The sequence below is a fragment of the Phalacrocorax carbo genome, chromosome 2, assembly GCF_963921805.1.
Source record: "Phalacrocorax carbo chromosome 2, bPhaCar2.1, whole genome shotgun sequence".
Lineage (NCBI taxonomy): Eukaryota > Metazoa > Chordata > Aves > Suliformes > Phalacrocoracidae > Phalacrocorax > Phalacrocorax carbo.
Genome location: NC_087514.1, coordinates 45,501,847 through 45,526,997, shown reverse-complemented (window position 1 = coordinate 45,526,997; position 25,151 = coordinate 45,501,847). Strand labels below are relative to the sequence as shown.

The following is a 25,151-nucleotide window of genomic DNA, read 5'->3' as shown; positions in this document are numbered from 1 at the left end:
AGTGGCTTACGTGACTTCCTGAGAGCTTGTAACTGGTAGCAGAATGTGCACAGCATGGGCAAGCAGGAGGACTAGTTCAGGAGGATTAGTCTCAGAAAGAATGAATGACTTTGCAGGAGACGACTAGTGCTTACAAGCAACTTGAGAGGTTCGCTGCTTCTGCTTCTGAAAGATGGGCATAAAACGATGTGGTACCAGTGACAGTAGTGTTAGTGTCAAAAAACCCAGTAACATCAGCGGTTAGGTAAAGGCAGGACTTAAGGGACAATCTAATTTATACTGACTACTCAGATCTTTGTCTGTCGATGTCTGGCTAGCTGTTCATCCCTGCTGTGCAACAGAAAGGTGCCATGTGTTGTAGAGGGGGAGAATATCCATTGTTTGGTTAAATTACGTCACATCATCTGTGTTATATATGTTGCCCTGCTAAAGGGAAGTCATCATTGGAAGGCTTAGGAATGAATGCATACGAGCATGTAAAAATGCCATAATTCAAGAGAAGGGAAAGCTCTTAAGAGAGCACTAAAAAGAAAACTGAAAGTGTCTTGTTCTTTGGGGGTCAGGATCCAAAAAAGTTCCTTGGCCCTAAGAGGTTAAAAAAAAGATGAATTTACTGACTGCTCTGGGAAATACAGAGAGATCAGAAGAACTCATCAATTGCTATTCTAAGGGAATTACATTGCTGTGTAAAAGAGAACCTTTTCATTATTTGTGTGGAACTGAAATGTTTTCAGAAACAGCAGTTGATATTTTTCTATACTTGGTAAATGGGATTCTGGCAGTTGGTCATAGAAAACCAGGGCAGAGGTTTATGATCCTGGATGACTCCTTGTGGGATTGGTATCTGGGCTATGTTTTTCATCCTAGCCATTTCACTGGAAAAATGCAACAATGTTGTGATGACTCTGGAGGTACAGAAGTTCATCTAGATGGTGTTTTGGTCTAGGGAGAAATAGAAGATTAGGACTGGTGACCCTAACTGGCTTTAGGAAGAACTAGAACATGCAAAAAAGAAATTTTTGTTGAATAAACTAAGTTTCTAAAAAACCCAGAGAAAAAAACAGGCTTTTTTTTTTTTTGTTGGTGTCTGCTCTTGCCCTTTCTTTCAAAATGCAGACAGAAGAGGTGGAAGTGAAAATAAGGATGAGTTAAATGGCATTGATCAGTCTGTGACTGGCTTTTCCATAATATATAGGTCTGAATTATTGTCTCAATCAGAGATGTTTAGTGAACAGCAAATTCATTCTGCATTCACCTGTTCAAGCTAAATCCAACTGTCATAGATCAGGACCTGGTTTGCATCCAGATAGACAATTTAAACCATTCATGGATCAGGACAGTATGGCCTAAACTCTTAATCCTTTTCTCCATGATGTCTAGGATATAATTCCTCCCAACTAGCTCTGAAATTCCTGTTTACTTCATCATAACACCTTTGACCAGATCCTCTGTAAGGTCTTTCTATTACTGTGCCTGAAGGAGAGCCAAACGAGATTGTGTGAACTCTTAGTCCCTACAACTTTATTTTCCTGTCCTTTCCTTTGGTGTTTGGAATGTTTTAATTATAGAGACATTAGGATCTGAAATGTTAAGTGTCATGTGCAAACAGCACTTATATATTGCCTAGTTGTATATATCTTTTCCGGTGGCTCTTGACCTTGTGCAATGGATTGGTATACATGACAGCCAGTGGAGATTTTATGTGTCAGCAACATACCCAAATGCAGAATGCAGCAAATCACCCTTCTTTGTTGATTAACCATCTTGTACTTCGTCTGTACAGTAACTGACAGCTGTGATGTTCTTACTGCAGCCTAGCCTCACAAATCCCCCCAGACTAGCTAGACCTTGTCTCCACAGAAGTTATTTAGGCAGAGAAGACCATTCTCTCTGTAGCTTTTGTTTGTTTATGCTTTAATCCATACCTGCCTTTCATGTTACTAGCCTTTTAATGACCTTTTATTGTATTCGTATCTGCAAATACAATTCCCTTGACCTTTGTTTCAGCTCAGAGACTGTTTTTCTACATATGCAGAAGTGGCCTTTTGATTGCTACCGTATAATCACAGACTAGTAGTAGTTCATCTAAGCGATACTTAAGTAAAGCAGGCCTATTGGAAACAATGGAATTTGTCATGGCATGAGATGGCAGTGAAGCCTTCACATTATGTTGTTTTACCCTGTATCTGTATCTTCAAACTTTCTGGTTGGATTTCATAAAAGTTTTATGAACTTTTTTGCTAAAAGAAAACCCAAATTGCAGTACATTCCCTTTTGAAGTAAGGTTTGTAAATTACAGAAATTTTACATAGTTTCTTAGCCTGCCTTCTGATTATTGAACACGCATAGCCTTCTTAGTTCACTTTTGTTCTTCCTTCAACTTCCTGTGATGTCATGAATGTTAGTTTAGTCACTTCCTTGCCTTTCCACTGATATGTTGTAGTAAGCACAATATGATTGCAGTTTGAGCAAGAACACATTTTTTTGCTGAGTTTCTAAGGATGTAGGCAGGACAGGGGTGGTAAGTAATATCCATAGTTAAAGTAACTAGGTGAATTCCTAGACATACAATCCCCTTTACATTTTAAACTGAAAAGTAGAAATATAGCTGAAGGAAGAAATATATAACCCTCCTTTTCTTCAGCCGTGAAGTACTTGTATCAGACATGGGATTTGGTGAAAGTGGTTACCCCTTTCTAAAATCTTTTTATTGCATCATGGTAGCATCAGAATACCTTTTTGTTGCGTGTCAAATCATATTTGTTTGTTCTCTTGTCTTCTCTCTAGGAGGAGAAATAAATGCAGTGGAGTAGGATTTTTCTGCTTGAAGCTTTTTCTTTATAGTATATGCCTGTTCCTGTGCATTTATGTCAGAAAAAGGCTAAAACCCATTGTCCTTAATTCCCCAATATGCTGGGGCATGCCAGTGCTCTCAAAAGCTTTATATTGGCATCATGGGCAAAGATTACAGTTCTCCAAAGAGAAAAATTTTGTCTTAGAAGGTGAAGTAATCAATTTCAGTCCTTATCTGGTGCTTTAGGAAATGCCAGTTGTTGGGAATCCCTGCATGGAGATCCCAACATAAAGGTGAGAGCAAAGAACTTGAGTTTGATGCTATACAGTGGAAAATCAGTATATAGGACTTAGGTCTGGTAAGGTAGCTTAGTCAAGCTTCATGTGTAATTCTATTGTAGCTTTCTCTATTAGGGAGTTTCCTAGGTACTCAAATACTTCCAGTATCTCCAGGTTTACTGCAGTTCTGTAACTGAATCATGGGAGAATAAAAAGGTGAATAACAGACAAGATTCTCATAAATGGGAAACAACGTCTTAGTTGAGAGGGAGTACAAATCACTTTAAAAGTAATATGTGAAAACTGAGCTTTAGCAAAAAAAATCAATGGTACATTTGAACTAAGGACCAAATACTGTTTGCCACTCTGAACTTTTAACTCAAAGAAACTCAAGGAAATTTTATGGTGGGGTGGGTTTGGGGGTGGGTGGGTGGAGGAAGCTTAATTTTTGTTTTCAAAAATTTGTTGATATGTTAACTGAACAGCTTCAAGAAGCTCTGGTAAAGTCAAAGATCACATAAACTATGAATGGTATGAAGCTTTGTAACCCGTCTAAGTTTTTTATATAATTATAAATGAAATTCTTATAAATGAAGAGCAGTTTGGTGGCAGCATAGTAGTTGTACTGAGTAGGGAGGAGAGTGTTTTTTGCATGTTGTTAGTATTTTATTTGTACTTGAGACTGTGCTATTACAACACTTCATCTGGAAGCAGCCTTTAGTTTTTGAAAAGAAAAAATAGCTGCATATGAGGGACATCACAAATAAGAAGCCTTTTAAGCAGTTCCCCTGGAACCTGGCTGTACCCATCACACAATACAACCTTACCTTATGGTCAACTTCACTGAAGCCTGCAGAGAAGAATGGAACAAGAGAATGGCCATTTGCCCTTTATTCACTAAAAGAAGAATGTCCCTGAAGAATCTGAAATTCACTTTTAGTTACCTCTGACCTAACGTACCATCTCTGTCATATAAAATTTTCTGCCAGCCCCAGGTATGTGCATGTTTCCAAATGATTCTTCATCAGCTGTGCACACACACTGAAATTTTACCCCACACAGCCTTTCGAAAACTTTTGAAATCTTACATTCCGAGTGAATGCAAAAATATATCTTGCCATTAGCAGTTTAAGATTTCAGACTGTGCCTGCCACAAGCACTTGTGTCTGACTCTTGAAGACTATAATTTGAAAGTTTCAGTGAAACTTTTCCTATTTACAGAAACCCTAAAAAAAGTTGCACTTTCCCATTTAAGACCTCAACAAAACAACAGAGAATTTGTAACATAAATTGCTACTTTCCAAAGGTTCCATTTAATACTAATAATTTCATTCTAAAGCCTGTCCAACTCAGCTAGAGAAGCTATTTACTGCATACTGCTGTGATCATGGTGACAAGATCCCATTGAGAGATGTGTTTGCACATTTTCCAAAGTCCCAGTTTTGGTCTGTTTCCACAATGCAATTTTTTTTTTTTCCAGTCCTCAATTCTTTCTAACAGAAAGAATGATGATTTACTGTAAAAGTAATAAATTACACAGTAGAAAATAATGCTCTACAGTAAGGGTAAAGAGTGGATCTGACTGTATACACCATCTCTGTACCACAAATTGGAGTTTTTATTGAATGGAATTATGTGATCTGGAGAGATAAGAGTTGACTTACACTTGCTGGAAATTTAGCAGAGTCTGTGTTTAAGTGAATTTCATTTATAATTATATAAAACCTTAGATGGGTTACAGAGCTTCATAGTATTCATAGTTTATGTGATCTTTGACTTTACCAGAGTTTCTTGAAGCTGTTCAGTTAATATATCTACAAAGAGCTTCTTCGCCCGCCTCAGGTACAGCTGGGTCTTTCATTGATTTGAAACATGGGCCAAAAGTACTCAGCTGCATCTGTAGTAAGATCCATTTCTGTAGTTCTTGTACACATTATCCAGAGGGAAGACAGCCGTTGCCTTCCACAAGCTGTAGGAAAGGCTGCTAAATCAGCAAAGACTTAATGGTCACATGGATCAAAAAGACGAGGGTTGTTTTGGGAATCAGTGTTTTCTTGACTGCTTGAGGTGCTTTGCACTGCCATATTTGAGAAATGTACAGTTGGGCCAGTAGGCTGACATCTTCACTATGCTGGGAATCAGTGAGTAGTAATCCTGCTTGGAAATTTTTGAATTTTGTGTGAAACATAAAGGGATTTTATGTTTTATATGTTGGTTTGGGGTCTGTTGTTTTTTTAATCATGGCATATAAGTTTGCATGTGTCTTGCAAAATGCCAAAGAAATAAAATAAATACTATCCAATAGCAGAGGGTAGAAGTCCTAGCTTGAGGTTACACAACAAGAACATTGAATTCCAGTTCCCAGATATACATATGTATGCACATATGATACATTTTAAAGATGGGAGCAAATTTATTTTGTATAGTCGCTAGTAAAGTGGCTTAGGGGAAAACAGCTTCTTCCACTTGCCTTTTCTGTAGGATTTGCCTTTCTCTGATGACTCTGCCCCCTTCCTCCTGACTCCTCATGCCCTGTTAGTCCCATTGGTCCTGCTTGCGCTTCATATTCAGGGGCCTGAAGATCACATGTCCCCATAGCAGCAGAAGAGACTGAGAAATGTATCACTGGGTGAGAAACACTCTGGAAAAAGGCAGCCTTTCTGTGCGAAAGGAAATCTTGATTTAATGAGTTACTCAAATTCCAGTCATGGTGCTTTCAGGCCATGCCACCCCTTTTTTCTCAGGACTGTTGCCTAAGTCTGCTGAGACCCCAGAGCTGCCTGCTGGGGTCAGCAATGATGATCCCTTATCGAAAAGGAGGACAGAGCTGCAATGATCGGGGTACCCTGGGTTGAGAGAGAACAGTTTCTCCTTGAAAGGCTCTTCAGCTGGACAGTCTGTACATGTGAGCCGTCTGCATGCCTGTGGCTGTGCTCTGTCCTCCCACGTACCCACCGCACATTCCTAGAGTGACAGACAGCAGCAGGGAGGTAACCTCAGGTACAAGGTAGGTGTGAGGACAATAGTAGGTAGCTAAGAAAGATAAAAATAAGCCTGGAGCTGTGTGATAAAGGGTAATGAGGGGGGTTTGTGTGTGTTTTAAAACCTACTTGGAAATGTGTTTCTAACAAGTGACTGACATTTTAAAGACCGTAGCTGTAAGGTGAAGGACTGGGCACTCTAAATGGACACTTTCATTATGGAAGGGCTAATATTACTGAGAAGTTCCAATGCATAGATTTCATTGATCCCTCTGCTTCTTTTTTAATGATAGGTGTAAGCTAATGAGGAAAAAGTAAATCTCAAGTTACAAATAGGCACATTTACTTGATTCCTATTGCCAAATAATTCAAAGGTTTGATTTTGTACCGATCTTTATTTAAAGTCTGATCATTCTTTGACTTTGATCAAATTGTAAATACTTTCTAAAAATAACAAGGAAAACACATCATTTTGAGAACCCGTATTTTATTACACTGATAAAAGAATGTATATATGAATAGGCATAATATAACAGAAGATATAGTGGCCTATTTTATTTTATATGCTGCTGTATATGTTTATGTTGCTATTTAATTGCCTGGATGGGAAGATAATGAATCCTTGTACATACACAATCTCTCCGTTGTAATCATTTGTAATTTACATTGGAATAAGCTAGTAAAGAGGCACATAGGAAGCTCTGCAAATAGTTACACATCCTTAACTTTAAAAGTTTTAAATCAAGCAGAATATTTGCAGTTAATTAACAACCTTAATAACAGGATTAGTCAATACCTTCAAAGAGATTTGAGAATTAATGTCATCTTGAACTCAGCATGATCATCTGTCTTTTATTTTCTGACTAGTCCATCCATTGTAAACTAAACTATGTTGTAAAAACAATAATTTATGAAGGCTAATTAACAGATATCATCCCTTACAGACGATAATGCACTTTTATTAACTCTATCATCTGAACTGACCAGAAGAGCTTGGTACTGTCCTCTGGTAGCAATGGTACCCTAGAGAACAGAGACTGTCCAGGGCTTCCCAGATTAAAGGTAACCTTTGGCTAGATGTCAGCTCTGGGATGAATGGAATATATCACATATAAAAGAAAAATACAACGGATGAGATGATGCATGGGATTTCTGTAATCAACTGTTAGGACCACAGAGTGTTTTGAGAAGTGTTCAATTACTTTTCCCTGGTTTGTGCCTGAAAAATATTGTGATTTTCAAAATCAGTTCTGAAGGGACTAGGAACCGTTTTGTGGTTTGTCTAAATTAAAGCTAAGGTGATTGTGAAAAAATGAGTATCACCTCTTTCAGGATCTGAAAGAGTTAAACATTGACTTTTTATTTTATTAATTTATAGGTCATAGAAAGACTGATAGTCATATTGAAAATGATCCATTAGACTAAATATGGCTTTCCTGAGACAAAAAGGCTTCAGGTTGTACCAGGACTATACTTGGGTGAGATTTTTTTTAGCTTGGACATTTTTGTAGGAAATATCTGTGTGCTTATCTGGATTTGGTATAAGAGTCTGACTATGTAGCTTGGTATATGCCATGCTTCGGGCAGGGAAGGGGTCTGTGTATGTGTGCATATAGATAAAGATACAGCTATTTGTATATGTTTATATATACACATATATAACCTAAGGTAAGACATATGGCTTGATTCATTGTTTTGTCAATTACCATCCAGAGTGCAAGGCTGCTGAAAGGTGGAAATAAGACATATGTTTGCATAAATACTATATTTAAAGGCCAACAGCACCATTTATGTGGAAAATAAGAATCAATATTTGCACATAATTCCAGTCAAATGGAATTATAAATGGAGTATCTCCTTCACCACCTATTGGTGTAGGTTTAAAATATAAATCATACCTGTAGGAGCATGAAATTTATTTACATTTAGTCTGGACATCAAAAAGTTCTTAGAAGAAGGGTGACAAATGTCAGTACATATTTGTGATGTTCATTATTACCTGTTTAAGTTAGTTTATTCTATTTAATTTAAATGCCTCACTTTCCTGCTACATCGTCTGGTTTCCGTGGATTCTTCTTTGTGAAGGAGAATAACAGTGTAGTAAAGGGTCCTCTAACTTTGCTTATGCTTCTTAATTGAAGACTTTCATGAAAATCTGCTAATAAAAAACCTGAAGATGTTGTCATAAAGCTAATGCTTTTCTTCTGATTGGCTCTGTGTGTGTATTAGCCCTCTAGATATTCATATTGATTGTGTATGAGTGAAGTGTAGGATTAAATTTTTGTTTGTAGTGTATGTCTATCAGCTAACTGACAGCAGAGCTTAACTGTTGTTATTAATTAAACAGTTAGAGAATACTCTTCCAGAGAAGTTTATCTACATTGCACAATATTGCTGTAATTCGAAAACATGGAAACAAGGACTTTTTCTGCTATAGAGAAAAAAAATATGTAAAGCTGATGAAATAAAGCTTTTTACTTTTTCTGTACTTCCGGATTGCATCTGTGCTTAATAATCTGCTATTTGCATTAATTTATTATCAGCAGGCCATAGTGACTGTACTGGCAAGGTTTATTTGAGGATCTTTCCAAACATCCTTTCTAGAGTGGCTTGACACTCTCTCTTGAATTAACAGGTGAAAATAAAAAAAAAAACGTAGGTCAACATGAAAGCCATTTCATTTTTGATCATTCTCATTTATTCAGAGTAGTCATTGGACCAATACTGAAGAGTAGACATAGCTTCCATCTTGTAGCTGCCTACATGATGTGAGCATCCAGTAGAGCTGTGTACTTATCAAATGGAGAGGAGCAGCCAGGCAAAAGTGGTTAGGTCTACCCCATTTGCAGACTAATTGTATTCTTTGTGGGGTGCCTTGGGTTCTTTCCAGATGATTAAACCCACAGCTGGGTATTGTTGTAGGAATCTTCTCTATATTTTCAAGAGAAATAAGGATTAGATTCTTTTTTTCCAAAAAGTATATTGGATACTGATACTGATATTCTCCATATGCCACTCTGCTGATGCTATAGTCTAACTGCGAACTTTGTCATTCAGAAATTTCTTAGCAGCCAGGCAGTGATCTGCCACATTCAGGATCTAAAGTCTAAAGTCTCAGCTTTGTGAATCATAGGTTTTGGTATGTCCTAGTGATGAGCTCCTACTGTGTTTTTTTTAAGCTGGGTTTGGTTTGTTTTGTTTTACTTTTTCAGTATATCATTAAAAATACAGTAGTTAACAATCCCATTTAAAATATAGATACAGGATTTTGAAAAGAGGGAACCAGCCTACATTCCACCTCAGTTCTGTCAGTATTTGAGGCTCCTTTTTGAACTGCCTTCTGATGTGTGCTATGCTGACATGTACTTTGCTCCTCTGGTCCCTGGATAGCAGCACCTCTTTAGAGTGAAATACAGTCAGATGTCCTTTACATGAAACAACAGGTTCAGGGTGAGAAGGGAAAGATGGAAGGAGACAAGTATCTACTCTACTTAGGAACTGGGAGCTGGTCAGGGTGCATGTCTGAGAATCATAGAATCATTAAGGTTGGAAAAGACCTCTAGAAGCACAAAGTCCAATCATCAACCAAACACCATGTCTCCTAAACCATGCCCTGAAGTGCCGCGTCTACACTTTTTTTTTAACACCTCCAGGGATGGTGACTCCACCACCTCTCTGGGCAGCCTCTTCCAATGCCTGACCACTCTTTCAGTGAAGAAATTTTTCCTAATATCCAGTCTAAACCTCCCCGATGCAGCTTGACTCCATTTTCTCTCATTCTCTCGCTAGTGACCTGGGAGAAGAGACCAACACCCACCTCGCTACAGTCTTAAGCAGGAGAGGTTGTTGCCAGCCTATGGCCTTATACAGAAGGTGAAGGATAGGCTGAGTGATCAGAATCCATGTTTTGTCCAATGTTAAGTTGTTCATCAATGATTTTAGAAAGGCTGGCATGTACATAATGTATCTTTAGAGTGTCAAGCGTTTTAAAATGCATGTCTGCAACCAGTTAGCCTATATTAATATTCCTTTTTTTTTTTGTAGCTGAAAACAAAAATCTTTCTTGGTCTGATTAACTTAAGCAAATATTTATCTTCCCTGAAAAAAAGCATGAAAAATATTATAAGAGATAATTGAGGCTAAAGCTTTATTCTGCTTTAATTTCTTAAGTGCTTATGGTCTTCAGTTTTGATTTTGCTGTTGCCAGAGGACTGTGGAAATAATTTCCTGAAAAGTGACTGTGAATAATATAAGTCTATCATTGTATTTTCAGGCAGGAATATTTTAAAGTAGCTCTCTGAATTTGCAAAGCATTTATTACTTTGGACAGATAATATATCTAAGAAATGGCACACTTAAGATGCGTGTTTAGGTGGATGAAGCAACTGATTCAAAAGTTATTTTTGTAAGATTGGTTCCCCTCTATCCCTCCTCTCATACTATACACTAATAGAAATCCATCCCTGCTTTATTACATTTTCCTGTTTCAGTCTGGACTTCTAAACCCTTGAGTCTGTGTTTGTTACAAATCAGACAGTTGTGTAGCTTCAGTCCTTTCTCGTGTTCATGTTAGTGAGATCTCCTTGGCTAGAAATGTGAATGTTTTCTTTAACCATTATCAAGAGCTAAGCTCTGTAATTTATTATTCTAATGACCTTCTTCGGTATGATTTCCTACCTATATTAGCTTTCTTCACTGCGAAACGACAAAGATCGTGTGTGGTGTTTCAAAGCAACCTGGATAATCCTCTTGAAAGTGTGACAATTATTATCTCTGAGACAGAATATAGTCAGAATTTCCACAGAATAGCGTTCTTTTACTATAGTTACACTTTATAATGTATTTCATTCATAAACAGTTCCAGGTTTTTTACTAACTGTATGTACTACTTTTGCAACATGTAAATGCTGAGCATTTATTGCATTTTAAAGAATCTTATACTGACAGTGTTAGCATGTGATACATTTCTGCACATTATGCACGTGTCTGTCTTGGGAATTCCTATCTACTAATGTTTACTAAGTGATTTTATTATTTACTTGATATTAACATTAATGTATTTATATGAAAAGGGATTATTTAATTTCCATTAAATTTCTACTAACTTCAAAAGGAGCAAAATAATTTCCAAAACAAGGAAAACACTCACTCATCCTAGACATACCTAGTCCCTGACAGATTCCCTACAGAACTGCACAGAGATGTACAGATTCCCTACACATCCTATTTCACACATACTGTTTCCAAACTGAAAATGGTTTCAAATACTGTGATACTTTAAGTCCTCACAGAGTCAAGTATTGAAATTACTCCTGTACAACTAGTGTGTTTTTCTTTCCTGTCCTCTGCATCTCTAAATGCAAGTAAGTATAAATAGTTTAATATATATCTTTGTTATAACACTCAGCCATTTTATTTACCGTGTTTTATTTGCCCAGTATACTCTTCCATTTAAAAACAGTTGTGTTCCTGATTATGGAAAGAAGTTTCTCTGGAAGGTATTTCAGAGGGTCTAAATCTGAGTGACTTCCTGCTGCTGTCTTTTTTGTTGACAAAAGACGGAGCAGAGCCTACCAGGACTAGGTACTTTATCTGTGTATCCAGAGTTAGCAATACTGAAGCCAAACATTTTTGCCAAGAATTTACATTGAAAATTTATACATAAATTCATTCATACATTTCTGGTTTTCTTCAGAATCACGGAATCATTATTTTGTGCGTGTTTCCTAAATTCATATGGGCTGTAGTTTAGCATGTTTTGTTTTCCAACTTTGTTTTATTTTCTTTAAATATTCTCTTATGTCCGAGTAGATCCGGGTGACTGATTTTACAGCTCTTCATCTCAGCTTCCAGTAACAGACTTTTTCATTCTCAAGATCATTTTGGTTTTGCCTTTTTATTAGTATGTTACATTACTTAGAATTTCTTGTACTACATTTTTCTATTACTTCATTTGATACCCTGTTATGGTTTATATTTAATGCATCTAAATATATTCCAAGTTAAAATTAATTCTTTCATAATCCATATTATATTAATTATAATCCATATTGTGTTAATTATGTACTAATTATTTGGATCTTCCATATTATCTTCCTATTAGATTTTTTCTTGATTATCAAGCTATTATAATTCTCTATTATTTGTATTACTTTCACATTCTCTTATCAGAATTACTTTCTCTCTCTCTTTTTCAAGATAATAGTAAGGTTTTTTTTTCATGCTTTGTTCTTTCTGATCTTTCTAAATTACCTGTGCCCCACATGCCATGTTGGCATGCAGCTGTCATGATACTTAAAAACTACCTTTAGTTTCACATACTGGTATTTTTTACCTTATAAATTATTCTTGTTCTCAAAAACGTCCATTGTCCTTCAACTGATTACATAAGAAAATATTTTCTTAGGGTAGCTGGTTTTTTTTAATCCCTTATCACTCTTGGTACTGACATCTAATGTGTTTCTTTTACCATTTTCAAATGTCCACAGCCATTTTAAAGTCCTGCTACAAGCTCTGTGTAGAACAGACATACCTATTGAGGCTTAGCTGTGATCCATTGTATCTATTCTAAAACTGTATTCTTTCCCTATAAGCCAAGTTTAAATGCACCTTGCAAGCTTAGCTTGAAATCTCCTGAATTTGGAATAAATATATTCATTTTTTCTACCAAGGGAATAGGTTACAGTTTGGAAATGACAATAGCTTTCTGTAATAAAGTCTGCTTTTTATGAATAAAAGAAAAAGAGATTCTCACAATGCAAGGTAGATTTTGCAGTCATAAAAAATACCTGTCTGTGTAGGTAGTATTACTCTGACTTATGGAGTCTGCACAGGTGTCTGTCATCTGAGAACTAACTGACTGGGTCTTGTAAGCAATCCTGGTTGCTGGATTTGAAAGGGTTGTGGCTATGAGCTCGGAGACTACTTGTTCATCCTGGTTAAAATAGGGCTACCTGAGTGCAGAACTTGAGCATTTAGCCACTGAAAGAACTGCCTGGACAGAAGGTTGGGCATTTTCTACGTCCTGTTGGCAGAGTTTGGAGTTAGCTGAAGATGTATTTTGGATATCTCGTTATAAACCTAGATCTAAATATTTTCATTTAAAGCACAAGATAAGTTTGCATTGAATAAGAAACTGGAAGTGGCCCTTCTGAGCCTATATCCATTCCTAAACTCAGTGACCTTTTTTTCCTTATTAGTGGAATAAAAATAAATAATCAGATAACTGGTAACTGTAACAGAAAACTGGGTGAGAGCTCTCACATGGGTGAGAGCATGTTCATGTGATCTTCTGCAAGAAGTCCCAGTGTAACACTGGCAAGGTGATTGGCACCAGACATCTTTGGACTGGAAACTGTGCAGCTCTCCTTGTGATGTTGTCCTGCAAAGCACAGCTACAGGCCGTCCTGTCTGTAGCAGGGCTGTGTCTGACTGCCTCAGATCACAGATGCACTGCTGTCCTGTCCGGCCAAATTTCAGATACAACCTCTCAAACAGACATACCCTAAGACACGGAGACTTTTGGTTTTGCTCATCAAGAGCTGATGGTTTGGCCTGGTATTTGTCTTTACCTGTCTCTACAAAAGCACACTCATGCTTTTCATCTCCCTAACATATTGCTCCTGAGATTAAAATTCAAAAAAGAACCTTATAAAGTGTGTCAATACAGGAAACGTTTGCACCACTATCAAAATCCATGGTCCCTAGGTCCACGCTGAAACGGATCTATCTGTAAATGTTAGAGATGTCTCCCCAGTACCTAAATGATATAACCAAGAGCTGCCAAGAGAGAGACAACAGAGGGAAAAGCAGCGCTTGGCACCTGCTGGACCAGGTAAACAATTCAGTTATTTGTTCCACTATGGCACGATATTTATCTACAATTTACTTAGACATGCTTAGTTCTTTAGAGATTAATGAAGCTTCACTGTCAGCACCTCAGTCCCTCTTTAAGACTATTTCTTACTCCATCTCCACTTTACAGGAAATAGATGGGCTATTCGTTTTATCCAGATTACACTAACAAGAAGACAATAAATGGTTTCTTTTCAGCATGCCTCAGAAACACTGCCATTCTTCTACTCCCCCTCCATTCGTTCATGTTGGGAAGCAGCAGTATAGTGCAACCATTCTCTTTGTGAGCAATTTTCTGTGCTTTTGTCCTTTGAGAGTTCACTTGACTTTGTTTTTGTGGTTGAACTCCGATGATTTCAGAGAACAAAAGAAAAAGAAGGTGGTCTGTGTCTCATCTAATGATGACATTGTGCAGTGCTCATGACCTGGCAAATTTCATTATCCAAACGTCTGTTTTCAAAAGGTGCATCGTTCCTGGCATGCGAAAGCAGCAGTCCCCATTTTCTGGGCTTGTAGCTTGCACTTAATTAGTCACCTCTTAAAGGTGATTTACTTCATTTGGGATGTCCTGTTATGTAAGATTTGGAACTGCTCATAGATTCCCCTCTTCCCCTTTTATCTGCAAACAAGATCAAAGAAAGAAGCAGTAATACTTGCGTGACCAAAGCAGTCCTTTCCTCTGGCACACTAGCATGTTTCTGGATACGGATCACTGTGGATCTTTTTTGTATACCTTTGAATGCCAACCTACAAGATTCTTCATCAAATCTTTATAGGCTCCTTCCCTTTAGCTACTGCTATGAAAAAAAGAAAAGGTTTGTCTGCAAAGTCAGAAGCAGCTTCTGTACATGTAATAATAATAATAATTATTATTATTACTACTACTATTATTATTTCAGCTGCAGAATTGAAGTATCTCTACTATTCAGCCTGCCAGGAAGAGAGGATTCATCTTTATTTTCTTATATATGCTGTGATCTTTTTCTTTTTTTAAATATATGGAAATTCCCAGTTAGAAAGGGTGAGTCAAAGCTTTCCATTGCATGGAGGTAATGGGGAAAATAGCGGGTATCCCTGAGATGTACAGAAAATTATCTAGTCTACTTTATTTGGAGTTACTCTTCCAGAATTAAGGTCTGTTAAGTATATAGGAGGTGAAGACTGGCAGGATTAAGGTAGATTGGGTTGTGTCCCCAAGGTTTTTACGGTCATACAAGTAGTGGGATTCAGACCTGTCTGTATCAAGCTCCCTGTCATTCTTCCTGAGAGTCAACAACAGAATTGCTCTGAAACAACCAAGAGTCATTTGAATGGAGGAGCTATATTCAGTAAAGCAGATTAATATTAAAATTCCGTTTGCTTTCAGACTAATGTTTTCTCTGAGGATATTTTCAGCTTTAAGGGCAATAAAATCATAAGCTTAGATTTGACAGCATGAAAATTACATAGAAGATAAGATGATTCCTTGTAGGGGAGTATGTTTTTTCAACTAACAAATCATACCAGTTTGCCTGTATGTTGCTATCTAGATCTAGAAACTTGAAATTTGCCATTTCTTTTACCTACAGCATTTTGTTCTCTAACTCATTGGTATGAATTTGCCTCATCCCCTGATGTTATGCTTACCATTTAGCCTGCCTTGCCTGCAAAACTTCTGTTCACCGTCAAACCTCTGAACATGGAATCTCAGATCCAGGCAGCTGCTCAAAAGGGTGATCATGAAACAGTACCAGATTCCTTTTCTTCTTTATTTCCTTTTCTCAGTACTGATTTTGGTTCTTTGTGTTATACTTAAAACAGGAAGATAGTAGGGTGAGATAGGTGAGTTTAGGGAATGAAATTCATGTATGAGTGAGAGAATAGCAAAATAAGTTGGCAGTCACCCCGATGGGAGACAATTAGCAGATACTGCTTCCAAGATTTTAGAGTGCCACCTGACCACAAAATAATGACTCATTAATGGTATGCGAAGTATAGCTTTAAATTTCACTGATGGTTTTTGTACTGTAAGGGTATTCATATCTGTAAATTCCCAAATCTTGTCCAAGGAGGACTGACAATACTGGATATTAGTATGGATTATATGTAGGGGAGCTATGTGCTTGTTTGAAAGATACAGTGGACATTGTTGGTCAGACTCCCAGCTATAGTACAAATCCAGTGGAGTCTGAATGGATCACTTTGTCTGTTGTATTTTGTAAGCTCTCAGTCAGGAACATACACCTCCATTTCCTTCTCTGTCAAGAGAATTTCTGTGCAGTTTTCCTGACTATGTATTGTTGCATATGCTGGAAAGGGACATGCTATGGATTTTTATACACACTATGTTGAAAATAGTCCTAACTTTTCCATTTCCTTGAGTTTGTGAAACATGCCCACTTCAAAGCACTTTCCTAATTCTTTCTTGTCTTACATCTGTCTCTGCACACCAGTACAGCCTCAGATCAGACAGCTTATTTCCGACTCTATTGATTTAGATACATTTATGGGTAAAGAAACTACCCAAAACTTTTTACTCTTATGGAGTGGCGACAAACAGCTTTCTGCTTCAGCAACTGCTTATGCATATTTATTGAATAGCTTCTTTGAGGATGTTATGATGAGCTTGCTTATCAGTGAAATGACTTGAAGTAGTCTCAGATCTCAATATCTGTGATTCCAATTAGGAATTTAATAAATGCAGAAACCTTTTAAATCTTTCATTTATTCATAATGTAGCATGACAATAAACAGCTGATGACAGCGGAGAAATTCAACGGGAGTCTACTCTCTAGATTAATTTCTTTTTTTTTTTTTTTGTTAGCTTGCAGAGCCTGCATCTGTGACCATGACATGCTTAACTTCAGAGCACTCATTATTACTTTCATTGTGTTCTAGCAGTTTTCATCCTTCACAGTCAGAGGTGAGCAACAGATTTTAAAGAATTTCCATGCTCAAGGGAGGGATAAACTCTTTTATTGTTTCATGCACCAGTAGGACAGCCAGATCTTAAACAGAAAAATAAAAATACAACAGTGTTAGAGATACAGATTCACCAGTGTTTTATTTTACCTTCCTAGAGAAAGAGAAAATAAGTGTTTTCTTACTTTGAAAACAAAGTACATGACTGGCTAACCTTGGAAATTTATGTTACTGAAAAGTTTGTCAGTGAGCTGTAAGAAATAAGGATTTCAATTTTATATCCAGACTTCTCAAAATGGATCAGTAATGAGATTCCTTTACTTTTCTATATGGCTTTGCTGTCTTGTGTAACTGACCAGTGTTAGCCTGTGATAAGCATGAAAGGAAATGGTTGCTCCAAGCCAGCTGGTATCTGAGAGACAGTTGATAGATATTTTTATGGCTTATTCCTGAGAAATATCTATAGCACACCAGCTGTCACTGGTGTAGTATATATAATGCAGTTTCTGGTGTTATAACTAAAAAGGTAGACTTTCAAAGGTATTACGAGTGAACCAGCTTCTCAGTGTAAATAAACAGTCTAAAGTACTTGTGTGAGTAGGAAAGGATATTCTTACCTTTTCATCGTATGTCTCCTACAGATTCACATCTGATGCAATCTGCTGAGTACTTTGTATATTCATGCGGCTTCCATTCTTGAGAGATTCCTCAGACAGCCTTCTTGCAATATCTAAAGAGTTTCTCTGGGTGAGTTTTGCAGACCTGTCGCAACCCTGAGACCTACTATGTAGGATTATTAGGAGGACTGCTGAGTATCAGAAAATTGCAGCCATTGCTGCACTGCATGCTTCCTAGGTTTGCAGTCTCCGGTTAGAGCATTCAAGGAAGCAATTTGGACATTTCAAGGATCTACAGACACGCAGAACGAACAGGTATCTGTAGTGTATATACATGCTGCTGAGGTTGAGGCTTCCAGATCATTCACCTGCTGGGTGTGTTTAATATATCCCAGAGACATTGAATTTACCATATGTGAACAAACTATCTTGGCAGGAAATGCGGAATTTACGTAATCCAGCTGTTACACCATGTATTTGCATATAGTTTGGTCTGAAGAAAGATGGCAACTGTAGGCATTCAAGTCAACTAAAACTGCTTAGATAACTATATACCATCTCCAGTAATTGTCTTCTCAATAAAATAATTTATTTCTGTTTTGCAGTCTATTTTGCCATAGGAAACAAACAGGAAATTGTACCTTTTGTTTCTTTTTCCCCAATAGGTGGGAACTGATAGCAAACTCAATCATCATCAGAATTGTAGATATTTTTAGATGGACATTTACTGTATTGCTTTTTTTTTTTTTTTGTGAGAATAGGAGAATAAGTAGAAAAATATCTTAATCTGAAACATGCAAAAATTGCATCAAATTTTGGTCCTGGTTACAGAAGATTTAAATTTTTCTCAGTGACATAAGAAGTAAACTTTGGACATGGCATATGAGGACTGGAACTAATTTATAAATAAAGGTGCAGGTGGAACTACACACATCATGCTGCATTGTCCTGTAAACTTCTCCATCATGAGTCTTGTCTTTTCAGGCTTGTTAATTGCCAGCCATAAGTTTTTCTTTCTTATCTTGAGAATAGCTTCATGAAAAGATCAGATTCAAGATATTTGTAGACTTCTGTAGCTTTGAAGCACTCCATCCATCGTACAGGCCAAATATATTATGGAGCTCTACCTCGATGCATATCCAAAAAAATGTTAGTGATGCTTAGAGCATCAATGGATTCCTGTACTCCAGTTTTCCCAATTAAAATGTTGTCTTCAGAATATAAGACTTAATGTACTTGTAATCATTTGGCCAATGATTATAGACTTTTCCTTACTGGACTTCTGCCATTCATTTAAAAAAAAAAAAAAAAAAGGATTACTTTGTAGTGGAGTAAATGTGTTATTTTTCATTATCCTTTTCTATAGATGCAATTTGCCAAGAAAAGATTATGGCTGGAAATAATCCAGGCATGCTGGTTTTGAAGGTTAAATGTTTTCAGCGGAGATCATAATTAGAGATACCAGATTCATAATTTTATGGGTTTGATTTATTTTCCCTTTGAGCACTTCTGTCTTCTCCAGGCCATGGGAACTTTCTGTCTAAATCAGTAAATTAGAGAAATTTATGACCATGAATGTGAATTAAGATTTCTATATATCAGAACAAAAATCTGCTGTGTAATCCTCACTAATGAAACACTGGTGATGAAACAAATAATTTGCACATTTGGGAAGTCTCATGAAGCAATTTTTTTTTTCTGATATAATACACAATTTCCCTTCAGTGCTTTTTTTCCCAGTGAATGATTGCCAGTTTTCCAGCAAAACTTCTACAGCTCCAGTAATGGAATTTTTTCTGAACCACAGTAAGAATTACCTCTGCTGGAGTTCAGCCCTGATATATTCTGCCAGCACAAGGTCTATGCCCCATGGAAGTCCTGTTTCAAGGGTGAATTTTACCCTTCTGGTAACATTTACATCTCGCAGCTAGCAAACTGCTTGTACTTGAGTACCCTTGCACATCTGAATCATGACTTTTCGATGGAAACCTGCCAATTTTATGGAGAGTAAGGATTTTGTTAAATGTGCATTTTAGAATACCACTTAGGCAAAAGACAAGTGGCAGAAGTTTAGTAAAATGGTACATCACTGCAAAAATAATTTTAAAAATATTTCCTAGAAGAGGAGCAGGACCTTACAAATGCACTTAAGACTTTGCTTTTTGTAGGTATCTCACCTTGTTGATATGAATGAAGCAACAGAAATGTAATCATCACCATTTATAAAGTGTACGTAGCAGTCATTCGTGGCAGTTCTGTGCTTTCCTGTTCTTTGTCAGAACGATGGACACAAAATGGACACAAATGGAACAAGTCAACAAAGCCATCATATACCCACCAAAAAGAAATACAAAGCACATACTGAAGGTCTGATGTTCAATATGGACAATTTTATGTTTTTTTAAAGAGACCATCAGTGTCAACTTCAAATAATGTCCATAACATCAGTAGTAATAAATAGACTAAATAAATGTCAGCAAATTTCTTGAATAGAAATTAAAGAAAAGCCTAGTTTTGTCCTTTTCACACATTCCTGGGTTTGATTATAGCAAATGAAACTGTTTTGAAGTTGGTATCTGTGCTGTACCCAGTTTTGGCAGCTTTAATGAACAGAGTATAAATATTTTCAAATTGCTTTTCAAAATGTTCTGTAACTCCCTAGTTAATTTTTCTTTTTAATTTTCTGCATAAAAGCAACACTTGGGAACATGACTGATTTTTTCTTTTCTTATGCAGTTCTGGTTTAAATGAAAATAAAATGTTCAATCTGTATGCACAACTTGTATATAGAATGCATTAATATTTGACATGTAATGAATGTATTGCATAGTCATATTTGGGGGGAATGTAATGCTGGATTTGGTTTTTGTTGCTGCAGATAAAAAACATATAAGTTGAAATTTAATTTACCTGAAAGTTAGCTTTTAAAAATGGGAGTATTTTAGAAAAGAGGGTTGGAATGAACTTTGAGAGCCCATCTTGTCCAGTCCTTCCCTAGAATGTGAGATCAGCTGTACGTGAACCATTCCTGGAATATTATTTAACTAGTTCTTAGGAAAAAAAAAAACCAGAACAAAACACCTCTAGTGACAGAAGGTCACAGGTTCCTTAGGCAGTTGTTTCCTGTGAACTGCCTAAGGGTTTCTATTACTGGAAAATTCTTAGCGTGTAACCGCAATCTTTCTCACTGTGAATTAATGCCATTACTTCTTGGCCTATGCACATTAAACATGGACAGGAGTTTGTTTCCATTCACTCTGTTCTTTTTATATGTGCATATATGCATACATGTATTTATGTATGTATATATAAAAGTACATGGCTGCACGTGTTGCCTTCTTTCAGTCTTCTCTGTTATGGGCTACAAGGACTTAAATTCTCACAGTCTGTCTTTATAGGCCATATTTTTTGGATGTGTGGTCATTCTTATCGCTGTGTCCTGAACTGTCTCCATCTGCTTCATGTTTGTTTTTTTGATGTATTTTACCCAAAACTATAAACAGTAGACCACATGAGGCTTTTGTAGTGCTTGAGCAGACTGGATGGAACAAATGCTTCTTTATTGTAGTTATCTCAAGCCATCCTCCATTGGCAATGTAAGTTAGGGAAGCCTTATTTCAGCTGCTGACAGAGCCTTCTGCTTCTGAAATTAAACTTTACTAGTAACTGATGTTGAGGAACATTAGAATCACACTTCAGTGTCCGGAGTAAAGAAGATCTGTATATAGTAGCTAACATTAGCGTCGATATATCAGATACTGCAGAGTCCTGAAGGTTACAACATCAAAGATGAAAAAACACAATGGTTCGGTACAGCACAGTGGGAACAGCTGTTTTTCTGTAAAGTACATTTGCCTTTGTTCTCAAAACTAATCTGGCCAAGCTTACTCTTCATACATTCTTACAAATTAGTAAGTGGAAAATAACAGTGAGATGCTTTTGAAGGTAAGATGCAAGGTAAAGGAAATCTGTCATCAACTTTTGACCTTTCCACTCTGCTTCTCATTTCCTGCTTATTGAGAAATCTAGATTGCTTTTATATGTCAAATATATTCCAAAATAGGCACATATAATCAAGGTAATACAGATAATGTTTTTTTCAGTTGTGGATTTTTTTTTCAGCAGGTTTCTCAAACCTGTGAAAGCTTACTCCTGAAAAAAAAGTAATTGTCAAGTAGGTTCTCTTTCAGTTTGTGAAGAATATCTCGTCTTCCATGTCTGTCTTTTAGGCACTTATTTAGCAGTTTCTTGTGCATTGCCAGATTGCTGTTCCTATTTGATACCCCACTGATTTTGGTGGGACACCATGCAAAGGGAGCAGCCTACCAAATATGTGATCAGTGCTGTGGGGAGTTCTAGTTCCCCAAGGCAAGGATTGCCTTGATAGTATATTAGAGAAGATGCAGAGATATTATTAAGTTCAGCATGTTATATTATCACAACACACTTTTAAGATTCGGCTGGACAGGGTGCTGGACCATCTTGTCTAGACTGCGCTCTTCCTAGAAGGGTTGGACTAGATGATCCCTGAGGTCCCTTCCAACCTGGGATTCTGTGGTTCTGTAATAGAACCTTTTCTATACTTATTTGAAGACTAATTCCACCTTTTAAAATTTGATTGCTTATCTTCGTACTTTTGCTGTGTAATTTTTTGATTACAGTCAATAACCTAATATATGATATATTCTGTTTTTTAGAATGGTATTAAGAAAGACTACAGAATTACATCCTCTGCTTAGTGGTAATGGCAATAATACATATTGTATGCAGTGGCAGACAGTTGTGTTCAAAAACTAAAAAGTAAGAAAGCTAAAACAAAACAAAAAAGCGGACACTTTCATTTTTAATTCAGAGCTTTAAAAATGACAGGGAATTGTATGAAAGCACAAACTGATTTAGCTTAATGCTAGTATTTCTTAAGTCCTATCAAAAGCTGCTGCCCAGCTCGTCAATTGCTTTCATACAGTGTGAGTCAGGTTTGAAAAAATTTGCAAAAAAAAAAAGTCTAGCAGGATGTTAAATTCTGAGTAATAAGTAAATTAAACAATAAGACTACTGTGTTTGTTTCTTTATTCAATGATGAAAACCTCAATGAATTTAGCTGATATTACTAACATTTGAATGCAGTGAATGGTAACACCTACATTTTGGGACTGCCTGTCTCTTGTTTAACTATTTTTATACCTGCCAAAAGATAAATATAATAAACCAGAGTTGATATTCATGTTTACAATATTTTAGATTTATGCCCTGGAAAAAGGTTTCTCCATCAAAAGTGGTTGTAGAACTGCAATGCGAAGAGATGTCACACATTGCTTTCATACTAAGAATTTTAGAAAATACTCTAAAGCCTCAACCAAGAGAGCTTGTCCTTATTACTTGGAGAAGGAGGTGCCCGCTGGAGAGATCAGACGGAAGTGAACCATCTTACTTGTAAGTGGGAACTGTGGTTCGTGATGCCTTCACTAATAATCTCCTGAAAAAGAAAAACAAAACACACCTGGATAGGGATCCTTTTCTTACTGAAAAATAGGAAAATAAACAAAGCCTTAGGGCACATTCAGAAAGGATAATTCTCAAAAAAAATGAGGAACTTTCTTGTCAATTTGGAAAAATGTGGTCCCAGATAACAAGAACCTTTCTGTAAATAAGCGTGCAACCATGAGATTGTTTAGGGGGCTAGAGCCAGAATATTGGCTATTTTTCCATCAAATCATTAGGCAGGTGGTGTCATAACAGTATCTGTCACATGTAATATTTTCTGTACTGACTTTAAAAGTCTAAAGCATTGTTTGCTCATCCAAAGCTTGCTTGAACTAACATGACTATTTGGTCTCCAAAACTGAAAATGGAAAGACTGATAGAAAGGATTTGTTATTTTCATTAACATTAACATATAAATAAAGTTTCATACATATACAAGAGATTGCCCTTGTTTTGATCCAAGGATGAACTTTGTAGCACAGATAATAAAACACAGCTGATAAAGGTGACTTGAACATTTTTTCAATTCACATTTATTTTAAAAGATGGGGATAATGAGTTTAGTTTAGTAGTAAATATGGGAATGAAGTAGGTTCCATTAACTTAAAAAATAAATAGAAATAATTCAGTCTCCAAAAAGAAGCATATATAAGATATAATAAATACCTAAAACCAACATTGTAGTGAAGTTGAATCATCATTAGGGACCATAACAATGCAAAATATTGGTTTTTCTTCACATGAGGTAATCTATTCATTTGTGCTATTTCTTCATTTCATAATCTTAATGTGTGGGTATTTAATCTAAAAAATTGGTAATTTTTAAGCTTTTTGTTGTAATATTTTTACATTTTATCATTACATGAGTCATAGTGAATGACATTTTCTTTTGAAAATCAGAGCTTCTTATTTCTGGTTAAGCATTTTGGCGAGCAAGGTTCTTTTGACGGGTTGTAACAGATGCCTATTCAATTACTATGAGAAGAAGTGTCGTTACTGTCAATTATATAAGTGAAAACATTAGTTATATTTACTGTGATATACTTTGTATGATGGTAGACTGTGGGGCTAGTGGAATGTTGGTCTCCCAATGATGGGCAAATGCAGAAGACTCTTCTCACAACAGCGGTCCCTGTAACATGTTCTCACAACTTTTGGTGTAAGTGAAGCTGTGGGACTTCAGAATCATGACTGTACAACTGAGTAAAATGCCAATCTATCTGTTACAGAACCAGAGGCTTGGGGGTGATTCCTCAGTTCTCTCAGTTACTATAGCTTTAAAGAGTCCAGTAGGTGTGTTAAAATATGGTGAGACTCAACACCTTCTTGTTAACCAAGGACAACCTGCGGAGAAACATTAAGTCCTTAGGGTCTTTGAAGATAATGGCAAAATTTACACTGAGGTCATCAGACACAAAATTTAATCTGCAAAACTCTGAAGAAATAAGAGATAACTAACAATAGTAAAATATTATTGGTGTCTAGTAGATTTGTGCAGAATTCATAAAAAGACAAATTTGAGAACAAATAAAATATAGTACAATTAGCAGTTTCCACTTGTATGTTACCTGGGTCTTCTCTTAGATATCTGATACTTTGCTATAGCTTTTTTCTTCATTGTTTAACTTCATATGATTTCATAAAATGGGCAGAAAATGATGAAATGTGGTCATTACCAAAATAATATTCTTTTAAAGCGTTAAATAGCTTACAGTGTATAAGATGTATCTAATTCATTCCATATTTGGTGTAAATATTATTATTTATGAAAGTTTGAATATATAAAAATAAATCCCTGCCCAGTCCTTTGAAAATGTGTTAGACATTGTCATAGAATAATAGAATCATAGAACTGTGATATAAAACTTTAAAACAGGCCATGCTTTCAGCTACATTGCTATAAAGACAGATGTCTCTACACTGAATGCTGTATTTTATACTAACCTTCTATATACAGCTTACAATTATAAAACAATATTAGCACTGAGGTTTGGTTTTACTGTACTCGGTCATTATTTTCCCTTACCCAGTGAAATTGTAGTTATCTCACATGTAGGTTTTCATTTGTGAAACCATTTTTCTTCATGTTGCTGATGCAGTTTTTTTTAACAGCGGTCATAGAAGTCAGCTTTTCCATCCAGTCACTTGTGCAACAGTTGGCTGTACAATCATCACATTTCAATGAGAAAGTCTTACCCTATTCAGTGGCACAACACTGAGTCTAAAGAGCGATTATGTTTCA

General features: G+C 36.4%; 1 protein-coding gene across 2 annotated transcripts in view; it reads left to right on the top strand.

Moving 5' to 3' along the window:
• Positions 1 to 25,151, top strand: part of SNTG1 (syntrophin gamma 1) — a 351,074-nt gene that overhangs the window by 134,350 nt on the left and 191,573 nt on the right. Inside the window, exons 2-3 of one of the 2 annotated variants that reach the window (XM_064442736.1) lie at positions 16,711 to 16,809; positions 17,450 to 17,555. The exons of the other annotated variant lie outside the window; for it this stretch is intronic. The gene's annotated coding sequence lies outside the window, so the exon portion shown is untranslated. The remainder of the gene's footprint in view (positions 1 to 16,710; positions 16,810 to 17,449; positions 17,556 to 25,151) is intronic. 2 annotated transcript variants of the gene reach the window in all.